Here is a 13,970-nt window from a genome sequence, read left to right on the forward strand (position 1 = left end):
CCTTCTCTGTATAACTCCTTTGCTCTTCCTATCCCACTCTTTAGGCATATTTGGGCTATGGCCATTCTAACATTTTCATGTTGGAAGGGGATGTCAGTAATATGGGATAGGGAGATGGAACTAGCTGATGTTCTGGAGAGTCTGGGCCCTCCAGATTTCAGGGTTTATCAGGTCCAGGAACCATCTGGGTGTTGTAGGTTTCTGGAAAGTTACTCTACTGCATGGGACTTTTGTATAATCTTATATTTTGCCCTAGTTCTTTAGGATTGGCTGGAATGGTTTTGGTTGGGGTTTAGCAAGTTATGACAGGTAGCAATGTCTAACTGAAGCTTGCAAAAGGGTGACCTACAGAGTAGCCTCTTGACTCTATTTGAACTCTCTCATCCACTGATACTTTATTTGCTAAACTTCTATTCCCCTTTTTGGTCAGGATGGAATTGTTGAATCCAGGGCCAAACTCTTCCCTGCGAGTCATCTCCCACACTGCCCTGGAGACTTTCACCCCTGGAAGTCATGTCCCACATAGGGTAGAGAACAATAAAATTTCACTGACAGAGATGGGTTTAGAGAGACTGAGACCACATCTGATCAACAAAGGTGGTCCTCCAGAAGTAACTCATGGGGAATACTGATAAGTAAGCTAAGCTTCTCTGCTACCTTCATAAGCTTCACAAGTGTACGCCTCAAGATCAAGGGCCTGTCCTAATGATTTGGGTGTTCCTAATGTTTGACACAATATCAGGGGATTCCCTGATGATAAAGTTTAATAGTTAAATTTTTTTGTCCCATACCTCATGAAACCTAGCCAATAGTTTTTTATTATTTGCTTAATATATCCTAGACATATCCAGGCATTGCATTGAGCTATACAGCATTAAAGGCCCTCATTCTTATTCTGGGCTCCCTGTGTTTCAATAGTTCAAATGAGCTGTCCAGACAGATTGAGTTAGATTATGTGCTACATAAAATTTAGGTTCCAGATGAAATAAACTTTTCTTCCTTTCTTCTCAAAGCATTTAGACATTTGTCTAAAATGTAGACAGTGTCTTCCTTACATCTGTGTTCCAAATTACTATAATCCTGACCTGATTGGACAATCTAGGCCCCTGTTTTTTTATAAGCATTTTCTAAAGGAAACCATCCAATAATTGTTCTTTCATTTCTGGCTCATTTTGCCTCACCAAATGTCCCACAGGTTCATTCACATCATTGCATGCCCCATGACTTCATTCTTTTTTGTAGCAGCACAATATTCTATCATTTGTATATACCATTGTTTGCCAATCTATTTCTCAGTCAGTGCATACTTCAGCCACCTGCATTCATTATGCATCATGTATAATACCCAAAGTCTGCATTCCATCAACACTCTCAATATTAGATAATTTCACTGATCCCAAGAGAAAGATAACCAATAAATGCATCCTCACCAAATAGGAACACTAAATCTCCCCTTAACTCTTGTCCTTCCCCCCTGTATTTGTCCCTGATGTTGCTGCGGTACTGCTGATGTTTTCTTGTTAAACATAGCCCATAGTATGCAATAGTGGTTTTCCCCCTGTACCCTGGACTTGAACACTCTTTGTACATGAATCATACCTTTAAAGTAGTTCTTGCAAGAACTTATTTATGTTTCTAGTGTTAATCAGTGGGACACATAGGTCTATACAACCCCTTTCAATCTTGTTCATCTTCAATATGATGATATTGCTTATAGACCCACTAGAGAACTGCCTTCATGTCTATCTGTTCCCTTACATTTGAGTTCAACCTCATTAACTAACTGTTCTTCCATCCCTAGCTTCTATTTATCGCTAAGTTCTCTATAATCTGTATTATAAGCCTCTAATTTGACCTTTATCATGGTCACAAAAGTGGAGTCATAGAGTTTGTATCCTTTTGTGTCAGGCTAATTTCACTCAGCCTTATGTCCTCAATGTTCATCCATCTTGTCATTTACTTCAGGAATTCATTTTGTTTTACTGCTGCATAACATTCCAATGCATGTATATACCACATTTTGTTAGTCCACTCATCTGTTGATGGGCATTTGGATTGTTTCCACCTTTTGGTGATTGTGAATAATGCTGCCATCAACATTGGTGTGCAAATGTGTGTTTATGCCACTAGTTTCAGCTCTTCTGGGTATATACCAAGTAGTGCTATTGCTGGGTCTTAGGCAACTTGATTTTTAGCTTCCTAAGGAACTGTCAAACCATCTTCCATAGCAGCTGTACCTTACATTCCCACCAGTAGTGCATAAGTGTCACAGTTTCTCCACATCCTTTCCAACATTTATAGTTTCCTGTTTGTTTAATAGCAGCCATTCTTGTATATGTGAGGTGGTATCTCCTTGTAGTCTTGCTCTGCATTTTGCTTATAGCTAATGTAAATGAGTATCTCTTCAAGTGCTTTTGGGTCATCTGTATTTGCTCTGCAGAAAAATGTCTATTCATATCTTTAACTCATTTTATAAGTGGATTGCATGTTCCTTTGTTGTTGTATTGTATGATTTCTTTATGTATATAGGATATTAAACCTTTGTCTGATGTGTGATTTCCAAATATTTTCTCTGATTGATTGGGCTGCCTATTCACCTTTTTGACAAAGTCTTTTGAGATGTAGAAGCATTTGATTTTGAGGAGTTCCCATTTATCTATTTTTTCTTTGTTGCATATGCTTTGGATGTAAAGCTTAGGAAGCTGTCTCCTATTACAAGGTCTTAAAGATGTTTCCCTACATTTTTTTCTAGAAGCTTTATGGTGCTAGTTCTTATATTTTGGTGTTTGATCCACTTTGAGTTAATTTTCATATAAGGTGTAATGTAAGTGTCCTGTTTCATTCTTTTGGCTATTCATTTCCAGTTCTCCCATGCCCATTTATTGAAAAGACTATTTTCTTCCAGTTTGGTGGATTTGAGGGCCTTGTCAAAAATCAGTTGACCATAGATTTTGTTATCTATTTCCATGCTTTCAATTTGATTTCATTGGTGAATACATCCATCTTGGTGCCAGTACCATGCTGTTTTGACCACTGTGGCTTTATAGTAAGTTTTAAAGTTAAGAAGCACTAATCCTCCCAGTTCATTATTCATTCTTAGGATGATTTTAGCTATTTGGGCTCTCTTTCCCTTCCAAATTAATTTGATACTAGTTTTGTCATGTCTTCATAGTAAGTTGTTGGAATTTACTTTGATACAGCATTGAATCTGTAGATCAATTTGGGTGCAATTGACATCTAACTATAACCTTCCTATCCATGAGCAGGGAATTTCTTTCCAGTTATTTAGATTATATTTGATTTCTTTTAGCGAAGTTATGCAGTTTTCTTTGTCCAAGTACTTTGCATCCCTAGTTAGGTTCATTCCTAAGTATTTGATTCTTCTAGTTGCTATTTTGAATGGAATTTTTTTCTCAACTGTCTCCTCAGTTAGGTCATTGCTTGTGTATAGAAATATTACTGATTTTTCCACATTAATTTTATATCCCTCCACATTGCTGAATATATTATTAGCTCAAGTAACTTTGTTGTAGATTTCTCAGTATTTTCCAAGTATAGTATCATGTCATCTGAATAATGAAAGTTTTACTTCTTCCTTTTCAATTTGGATGCCATTTATTTCTTTGTAATGCCTGATTGCTCTAGCTGGAACTTCTACACAATGTTGAATAATACTGGTGACATAGAGGATCCTTGTTTCATCCTAATCTTAGGGGGAAAGATTTCAGTCTTTCTGAATTGAGTATAATGTTGGCTATCAGTTTTACATATATGCTGTTTATAATACTTAGGAGGTTACAGTTGATTCCTGTTTTTTGGAATGTTTTTATCAGAAAAGGAGGTTGAATTTTGTCAAATGCTTTTTTCAGCATCAACCAAGATGACCATGTAATTTTTCCCTTTTGATTTTTTAAAGTGCTGTACTACATTAATTGATTTTCTTGTGTTAAACCATCCTTGCTCTCCTGGTATAAACTCCACTTGGTTGTGGTGTATAATTCTTTTAATGTGTTGTTGCATCCGATTTGCTAGCATTTTGTTGAGAAGTTTTGCATCTATGTTCATTAGGGAGATTGGCCTGTAGTTTTTCTTTCTTATAGCATCTTTACCCAGTTTTTGGTGTTAAAATGATATTAGCTTCATAAAATGAGGTAGGTAGTTTTCCTTTTCCTTCAATTTTTTGGAAAAGTTTGAACAAGAGTGTTATTATTTCTTTTTGGAATGTTTAATAAAATTCCCCTGTGAAGCCATTAGGCCCTGGGCTTTTCTTTGTAGGAAGATTTTTGATAACTGATTGAATTTTTTCACTTGTGTATGTTTTGTAGAGCTCTTCTATTTCTTCCTGAATCAGTGTAGCTTGTTTGTGTGTTTCCAGGAATTTCCAATTTCACCTAAATTGTCTAGTTTGTTGACATGTAGTTGTTCATTGTGTACTCTTATATTTTCTTTCATTTCTTCAAGGTCTGTGGTAATACACCCCTTCTCATTTTGGATTTTGTTTATTTGCATCCTCTCTCTTTTTTCTTTGTCAGTCTTGCCTTTGGTCCATCAATTTTATTGATTTTCTCAAAGCACCAGCTTTTAGTTTTATTTATTCTCTCTATTGTTCTTTTATTCTCCTATTCATTTAACTCTAATCTTTGTTACTTCTCTTTTTCTATTTGAATGCTGTTAGTTTGCTGTTCTTTCTTAAGTTCCTCCAGGTGAACAATTAAAACCTTGATTTTGGTCTTTCTTATTTTTTAATATAGGCATTTAGGGCAATAAATTTCCCTCTCAGCACAACCTTTGCCACATCCCATAAGTTCTGATATGTTATATCCTCATTTTCTTTCATCTCCATATAGTTACTGAATTCTCCAGCAATTTCTTCTTTGACCCACTGTTTGTTTAAGAATGTGTTATTTAATCTCCACATGTTTGTGGAAAGTTCTTGTTCTTTGGTGGTTATTGATATGCAACTTAATTCCATTCTGTTCAAATAAATGATTTGAATAATTTCAATGATTTTAAATTTATAAAGACCAGTTTTGTACCCCAGCATGCGATCTATCCTGGAGAATGTTACATGAGCACTAGAAGAGTGTATATTCTGGTGTTTTGTTGTATAATGACCTAATTATATCTGTTAGGTCTAATTCACTTATCAAGTTTTTACCTTCTCTATTTCCTTGTTGATATTCTATCTTGTTATTGTATCTATATAGGAGAATCATTTATTGAAGTCTCCTATTATTATTTTTGAAACATCTATTGTTCGCTTCAGTTTTGCTAATGTCTCTCTTGTACTTTAGATTTCCTTGATTGGGAGCATAAACATATATGATTGTTATTTCTTCTTGGTGGATTGTCCCTTTTATTAATATATTGTGTCTTTTTTTTCTCTTATGATGCCTTTACAGTTAAAGTCTATATAGCTACTCCTGCTTTCTTTTGGTTAAAACTTGTGTGAAGCATCTTTTCACTTTCAATCTATTTGTGTCCTTGTGTCTAAGATGAATCTCTTCTAAGCAGCATATAGCTGGATTATATTTCCTAATATGTTCTGCCCCTCTATATCTTCATTTGGTAAGTTTAGTCTCTTAACATTAAAACTGTTACTGAAAAGGCATTTCTTGAATCCACCATCTTATCTTTTGGATTTTATTTGTCCTAACTATATATTCTTTTCCCTCTTTTTATTCTTTGAATTACCCTTACTGGTACTCTTCAAGTCTGTGCCTTCCTCCAGACCTCCCTCTCCTGTCTTTCTGTTTTCAACTGGCTAAATTCCATTTAGTGTTTTGTAGAGTCAGCCTCTTTTCATAAATTCTCTTAGTATTTGTTTGTCTGTGAAAATTTTAATCTCTCCCCCAGTTTTGAAGGACAGTTTGGCTTGGTACAGAATTTTTGGCTGGAAGTCTTTCTCTTTCAAGATCTTATTATGTATATATATATATATACACCACTGCCTTCTCACCTCCATAGTGCCGGTTGAGTAGCCTGAACTCAGTCTTTTGTGGTTACCCTTGTTTGTAGTAGATTGTTTCTCTCCTACTTCTTTCAGGATTTTCTGCTTCTCTTCAACATTTGACAGACTGATTACTATGTGTGTTAAGAAAGGCCTGTTTGATTTTATTTTATTTGGAGTTCATTGAGCTTCTTTGACTTGCATAATTATGTTCTTTTTAAGGGTTAGGAAGTTTTCCCCTATTTTGTCCTCAACTAACCTTCCTAGCCCTTATTCTTCTCTTCTCCTTCTGGATCACCAATGATTCTTATATTTTTATACTTTGTTTTGTCCATCATTTCCCTGGGATCCAATTCAATTTTTTTCCATCTTTTATGCCATTTCCTGTTTTGAGTGTGTGAAATCAGTTGTCCAGTCTTCTGGTTCACTTAGTCTTTCTTCTGCCTCTTCAAATCTGCTGTTGTGTGTCTCTAGTATGTTTTTTATTTGTCCGCATCATCTTTATTCTCTGTGATAGCTATGATTTTTCTATTTATTCTTTCAAATTCCTCTTTATGCTCTACCAGTGTCTTCTTGATCTCCTTCATGTCACTAGCCATCCCATTTATTTCATTTAGTAGAGTTATGTGAACATCTTTGAATAGTTGTTCCAATGTCTGTTTCTCCTCTGGTGTATTAATTTGGTCATTGAACTGGGCTATATATCTATCTGCATCATGATATGCTTAGTGATCTGATACATGCTATCTTCATGGCATGTAAATATCTTGATTGTTTCACTTTGGAAGTTGATGTCCTTTAGTAGTATAAAGCATTGTATTTGGGGGATAGATATGGAGCAGGATGTTGGGTATAGGGCATGGCACAACAGTGTAGTGTTGTATTGCTACACATGTATGGGTACAGATTAGTGATGCTACACTGGTGCCTGTGAGTGTGGGGCACCCAGTGGAGGGGGTATGTGGCTATGAAGATGCATGTGTCTGGCAGGCAGGGCCCTGGTGTGTGCTGGTCTAGGATTCAGCCCTTTGTACACATGCACAGAGCTCAGGGGAGAGGGTCAGCATTGCACTTACATGGGCTGGAGGTGCATGTGGCCAGCCTGTGGAGGTCAGCACTTGCCCAGGGCTGAGGGCCATGACTTGGGTCTATGAGCATGTGGAGATCTTGGCAGGCCATAAACTGATGTGCAGTGTGTAAAGGAAACCGGTGGTGGGGTGAGGTTGCATGACTCTATTATATTTATATATTTTATAATTTATATATTATTTTTATATTTATTTTTATATTTATAAAAAATATAATTTTTTTAATAATTTATAAAAAAATTATAAAAACTGGGGGCAGTTGGAGCTTGGATATGGAGGTAAGTACCTGCAGCCTTTACATGCTTGTGATGATCTGCAGGGGTCAGTGACTGGGAGGTAGGGCTTGGGAAGGCATGTGAGATTGCAGTTTTGCAGGAGAGGTGGGTTGTGCTGGGTTAGACATGTGCATGCTTGGGGTGGGGTTGTGGGGTGGGTATGTGCATAAGGGTTTGGCAGGGTGGGGGCACTTGGAGTGCAGGGAGGTGGTGTGGGTGATGGGTTCAGGAACATGATGTGAAGAGTGAGTCACAGGTCATAGGCTGTGCTGGTGAGCTTAGTGCTTTCAAGAAATGTGGCTTGGCTTACTTCCTAGTCACTGTCTGTCTGTGCACTCCTGAGGGTTCTGGGCTTCTGCATTAGGCTGCTTGCACCAGCTGGATGGTCTCTGGTTCTATGCTTCTAAGTTGTTCAGTATTGCAACTAGGGCCACTCTATGTGGTGCAGAAGACTCACCCAGGTCACTTATACCCTGAAATTGCCATCTCAGTCACTCTCCTGCCCCTTCTCTAGCTGTTCCTTGGAACAGTGTTGAACTTGATCTATCCTATTCTGCCATCTTGTTGGAACTCTGGTTATTTTACTTTTAAAAAATGACAGATTAATTTTTTTCATGAAAAGAAGAAACATATTTTTTCCAGCTTGACCTTGAAATTTTTTATTCTATTCTGAAAGGAAGGAGTTTAAAAATAATTCCATTTCTGGTCCATCACAGTGACTCCAATGCAAACAGGAGGCAGGAGAGAAAGTGTAAGACAATTTCATGCAAATAGCCATCAGATAAAGATTGTATCTTCCTGATGGATTGATCTAATTCTGCGTAAGATTTATTCTTGGCATTGTTTATTGGTTCAGTGTTAACTGTGTCAGTTGGGTTTTGTTACACTAGCTTTCTTTTTTATTCATGGTTTACGTTTTTACATCTTTCTACTTTTAACATATCTGTATCCTTATATTTAAGTAGTATATAATTTATCTTGTTGATTATCCAAATTGACAATCTTTGCCATCTACTAGAAGTATTTATTTCATTTACTTTAATGAATTGCTGATATAATTGGGTCACATCTTACCATTTCTGTTCCTCTTATTATTTATTCTTCTTTTAATCCTTTGCTGCCTTTTTAAGACTAAGCATGTCTTTTTGTTTGTTTGTTTTTGTTTTTATTTACTTTTTTATTGTATAGTATAACATATATACAAAGCAAAGAAATAAAAAACAATAGTTTAAAAAGCACTCTTCAACACATAGTTACAGGACAGATCCCAGAGTTTGCCATAGGCTGTCATACAATCCTCTCACAGTTTTCCTTCTAGCTGCTCCAGAATATAGGAAGCTTGAAGGCTTAAATATTTTTTATCATCATGATTGTTTTTTCTTTCTTTTTTTGTGAAAAATAACATTTATACCAAAAAGCAAGAAATTTCAAAGCACAGTACCACAATTAGTTGTAGAACATCTTTCAGAGTTTGACATGGTTACAGTTCCACAATTTTAGATTTTCACCCCTAGTTGCTCTAAGATGCTGGAGACTAAAAAAGATACCAGTTTAATGATTCAGCATTCATATTCATTGTTAATTCTGTCTTTTCTGTATAACTCCACCATCACTTTTGATCTTTCCATCCCGCTTTTTAGGTGTGTTTGGGCTATGGCCATTCTAACTTTTTTATTTCAGTAGGTCACTAATATGGGATAAGGAGATGAAACTATTTAATGTTCTGTAGAGACTGAGTCCTCTAGGTTTTAGGACTTATCTGGTTCAAGGACCCATCTGGAGGTTGTAGATTTCTGGAAAGTTGCTCTACTTAATGGAACCCTTGTGGAGTCTTATATATTGCCCTAAATGTTCTTTAGGATTGGCTGGAATGGTCCTGGTTGGGATTTGGCAGTTTATGGTAGGTAGCAATGTCTAACTGATGCTTGCATAAGAACAACAACCTCCAGAGTAGCCTTTTGACTCTATTTGAACTCTCTCTGCCACTGATACTTTATTAGTTACACTTCTTTTCCCCCTTTTGGTCAGGATGGAATTGTTGATCCCATGGTGCTAGGGTCAAATTCATCCCTGAGAGTCATCTCCCATGTCACCCATGTCATCTCTCATGTCACCATTCATCCCTGGATGTCATGACTCATGTAGACAAGGAGGGGAATAATTTCACTTGCAGAGGTTGGCTTAGAGTGAGTGAAGCCACATCTGGGCAACAAAAGAGGACCTCCAGAAGTAACTCTTAGGTATACCTATAGGTAGTCTAAGCTTCTCTGCTACCTAAAAAAATTCCACAAGTATAAGCCTCAAGTTCAAGGGCATGCTTATTGATTTGGGTGTCCCTAAAGTTTGACACAGTATCAGGGGATTCTCTGATGATAAGGTTTAATAGTTCCATATTTTTTCTCCCATCCCACAAGTGACTTTGCCAATACTTTTTGATTTTCTGCTTACTATACTCTAGGAATTATCCAGGCATTATGTTAATATATACAGGACAAAAGGACCTCTTTCTTATTCTGGACTCCCTGTGTTTCAGTTGTTCAAATGAGCTATACAGATAGGTTGAATTAAATAATGCACTACAGAAAATTGCAGTTCCAGACAAAATAAACCTTTCTTCCTATGGTCTCAGAGTATGTTTCGCTCTAAAATATAGACACTGTCTTCCTTAATCTATTTTCTGAATTTCTTTAACCCTGACCTGATCAGCTTCATTCTTATCTCTAATTATCAATATATATATATAACAGCCTATTGAAATCCAGAAATAATAATAACCACTCCAGACTTAATGTGTCTGCTATAAAGACTTACAATCTAGGGCACTGTTTTCTTATAATCAGTTTCTAAGGGAGACCCTACCATTGTTGTTCTTTTGTTTCTGGCTTATTTTGCCTCACCAAATGTCCCACACATTCATTCACATCATTGCATGCCTTGTGACTTCATTCCTCTTTGTAGCAGCACAACCTGCATTCATAAATATGCACAATTGTTCACCAATCTACTTCTCAGTCAGAGCAACTTTCAGCCACCTGCATTCATCAGGCATCATGTATAGTGCCCTAAATCTACAGCCCATCAACATTCTCAATATTAGATAAGCATTCTCAATATTAGATAATCTCATTGTTCCCAAGAGAAAGAAAACCAATAAACACACCCTTGCCAAATAAGAAACCTAACCTCCTCTTAACTCTTGCCCTTTCCCCCATTATTTACCTCTGCTTTGGCTCTGGTAGTGCTGATGGTTTCCTTTTGAACATGGCCCATACAATGCAATAGCAGTTTTCCCCCATACCCTGGGCTTAAATACTCTTTTTACATGAATCTTATCTTTGAAGTAATTCTTGCAAGAAGTAATTTATATTTCTATTGTTAATCAGTGAGCATGTAGGTCTATACAACTCCTTTCAATCTTGTTCATCTTCAATATGGTAATATTACTTATAGACCCACTAGAAAACTACCTTCACTTGTATCTATCCCATTACATTGGAGTTCAATCTCATTAAATAGCTAGTCATCCATCTCTAGCTTCTATGTAACTCTAAGTCCCCTATATTCTGCATTAAAAGCCTCTGATTATACATTTTTGATGGTCATAAAAGTGGAATCATACAGAATCTATCCTTTTGTGTCTGGCTTATTTCATACAACATTATGTCCTCAAGGCTCATTCATCTTGTCATGTGCTTCAGGAGTCCATTTTGTCTTACTGCTGCTTAATATTCCATCATATGGTTATAATACCACAGTTTTTTGATCCACTAGTTCGTTAATGGACATTTGGTTTGTTTCCATCTTTTGGTGATTCTGAATAATGCTGCTATGAACATCAGTGTGCAAATATCTGTTTGTGTCATAGCTTTTGGCTGTTCTGGGTATATACCAAGTAGTTCTATCACTGGGTCATAGGGCAATTTGATATTCAGTTTCCCAAGGAAAAATCTTCCATAGTGACTGCACCATTATACATTTCCAATCAGTGGTGTATATGTGTCCCAGTTTCTCTACATCCTCCCCAACACTTATAGTTTCCTGTGTGTTTAATAGCACACAGGAAATTTTTATAGGTGTGAGGTGGTATCTCATTGTAGTCTTGATCTGCATTTCCCTTATAGCCAATGAAAATGAGCATCTCTTTATGTTCTTTTGAGCCATCTGCATTTGCTGTTCAGAAAAATGTCACTTACACCCTGGAATCACCATCTCAGTTACCCTCCCTTGCCTTCTCTAACTATACCTTAGAGCACTGTTGAACTCAATATATCCTATTTTGCCATCTTTCCAGAACTCTGGTTATTTTACTTTTAAAAAATCACAAATTAATTTTTAAAATGCAGAAAATGTTGTAGAAATCCACTTCATTGTGTTGGACTACAAACTGAGTTTCTTTCTCTTTAGCCCTTTCACAGCTGTGAATATGAATGTTCTCTAAAAGCTCTGTGACAGTACAAAAGACGAACAACTTCTTTTTATGTATAGCTTCTGAAACGGTCAGTAAAAGTAAAGAGAGAAACATTTTTACTTCTCAAGACATTCCATTTGCAGATTTGAAGTTCTGGATTCCAGGTTTGGGGTTTCCAGTGTTAATGGGAGCAGAACTGGCACACATAACACATAAAGGTGAATGTAATCATTACTATCCTGCTGTTCACTAATGTTGCTATTTCTTTTTTCTTTGTGTGGATTTATTTAAAAAGGAAAAAGCATTTTGCAACAACTATTTCCAATTTAAAAGTCCATAAACTGTATGTTTTTTCAAGTGAAAAAGTATACCATATATTAGTGTGTTATTAACCATGATTCTAAGACCCTTTAGTCACAGCCTGAGCTTACCTAGTTAAATAAAGCAAGTTTTCAGAATGCTGATTATTTTTTGTTTTAGAATGCTGATTCTAGAATTTCATGTACTGTGGGAAATAATTTTCTCAATGAGAAGAGGTTTATGCAAAATGTATTCTTATGAAATTATTGATCATGAGTCCCAAATCACTTATCCTCTAAAAAACTGTGCAAGTAGACATTGAAATACTGTGTGCTGATCAACCCCTTGGGTCCTCAGAGGAATGTTAGTCTCTATATGCTCTCATGGGCAGTACACGTAGCTCTGCCTCATATAAAATGTATTAAAATAGATCCCTTCACTTTCCAGGTACAGGTGACTGGAGTTGATGGCAACAAGGCAGCAGTGGGGAATGAATGTGAGCTTCTGAAGTTGCCAATGAGCACATGCAAAATAACTGTATGGGTTTTGGAAGAGACTTTAGCAACATATTTGGCTGTGAAGGCCACTGAGTATTTAGACCATGGTCTGCCAATCACTCTGCCCATTCGTTATCAGGGTTTCACATTGGTCAAGAATGACCATTTTAAAAAGTGTGAGCACACTGCCTAAGAGCACATCCACATGAAATGGCGATGACAAAAATAATTGGATTGCTGAATCAGCCACACATAAATCTTTCACAGTATCACATTTTACTACCAATTTCAAAGATAAAATCAACTGTAAGGTACAAGAAAATGGAAAAAAGCCATGACCATCATGGTAGCCCAAAGGAACTTTCTTCCCACATTTGGACAAAATGTGGCACAGATTGAACATACAATGTTTGCTGGTTTGAAGATGTTATGTGCACCATAAAAGCTGTTATGTATTCATGTTCTTTTATTCCGTTCCTGTAGGTGGAGATGTCTTGTAGGTGGGAACATTTGGTTCGGTCACTTCAGTCTGAGATATTTGATATATTATGATTTTGTGACCCAATCCATTCAAGATGGATATTAACCCTGTTACTGGAGTCCTGTGTGAGAGGATGAAGAGTCTTGTGGGTGGGAGCATTCGGTTCGGTCATTTCAGTCTGAGATATTTGATATATTATGATTTTGTGACCCAATCCATTCAAGATGGATATTAACCCTGTTACTGAGTCCTGTGTGAGAGTATGAAGAGCAGAAAAAGTCTAGAAAGCTTAGGGAGAAGAGCCCTGGAGAGTCAAGCAAAGACCCGTCAAAGCTGAAAGGGCCCTTGAAGCCATAACCTGAAAGCAGGGAAACCCAGGAGAGAAGGAAACCCAGCAGCTGCCATCCATGTGCCTTTGTGTGTGACAGAGGTGTCTGAAATGCTGGTGGCCTATCTTCACAATCCCGGTATCATCCTGCTGATGCTGAATTGGGACACTTTCATGGCCTCAGAACTGTAACTTGTGATAAACCCCTATTATAAAAGCAAACCCATTTCGTGCATATTGTATTCCAGCAACTAGCAAACCAAAACATGAAATTTGTAAGCAATTCATTAGGTCAACACTCACATCAGTTGGAATTGTTTCTAGTCACCTCTGCTGAATATCTACTTGTTAGATGTAGCAGTTTTCAGATCAGGTCCCCACAATCCAGATTCCAAGTTTGATTCCTATAAGCCATCCAACTCATTCCAAGTATATGCTAATAAATCATTTCAATAGGTAAGGGTTGTTGCAATGGTAAGTACCACTACAGTAATTTCCAGAAATTCTGACACAGCCTTCTTTTTTAAAACATTTTTATTGGCAAATCTTCACATGCATACAGTCCATGTATGGTGTACAATCAATGACTCACAATATCATCACAGTTGTGTATCCATTACCATGATCATTTTCAGAAAACTTA

The 13,970-nt window shown here is 36.8% G+C and overlaps 1 long non-coding RNA gene across 2 annotated transcripts in view; it reads left to right on the forward strand.

Moving 5' to 3' along the window:
• The window catches only part of LOC143673843 (uncharacterized), a 141,910-nt gene that overhangs the window by 21,735 nt on the left and 106,205 nt on the right, over positions 1-13,970 (forward strand). Inside the window, exon 5 of one of the 2 annotated variants that reach the window (XR_013170696.1) lies at positions 12,469-13,390. The exons of the other annotated variant lie outside the window; for it this stretch is intronic. This is a non-coding gene — a long non-coding RNA (uncharacterized LOC143673843). Of the gene's footprint in view, positions 1-12,468; positions 13,391-13,970 lie in introns of those variants that run through there. 2 annotated transcript variants of the gene reach the window in all.

The sequence above is a fragment of the Tamandua tetradactyla genome, chromosome 2, assembly GCF_023851605.1.
Source record: "Tamandua tetradactyla isolate mTamTet1 chromosome 2, mTamTet1.pri, whole genome shotgun sequence".
Taxonomy (NCBI): Eukaryota; Metazoa; Chordata; class Mammalia; order Pilosa; family Myrmecophagidae; genus Tamandua; species Tamandua tetradactyla.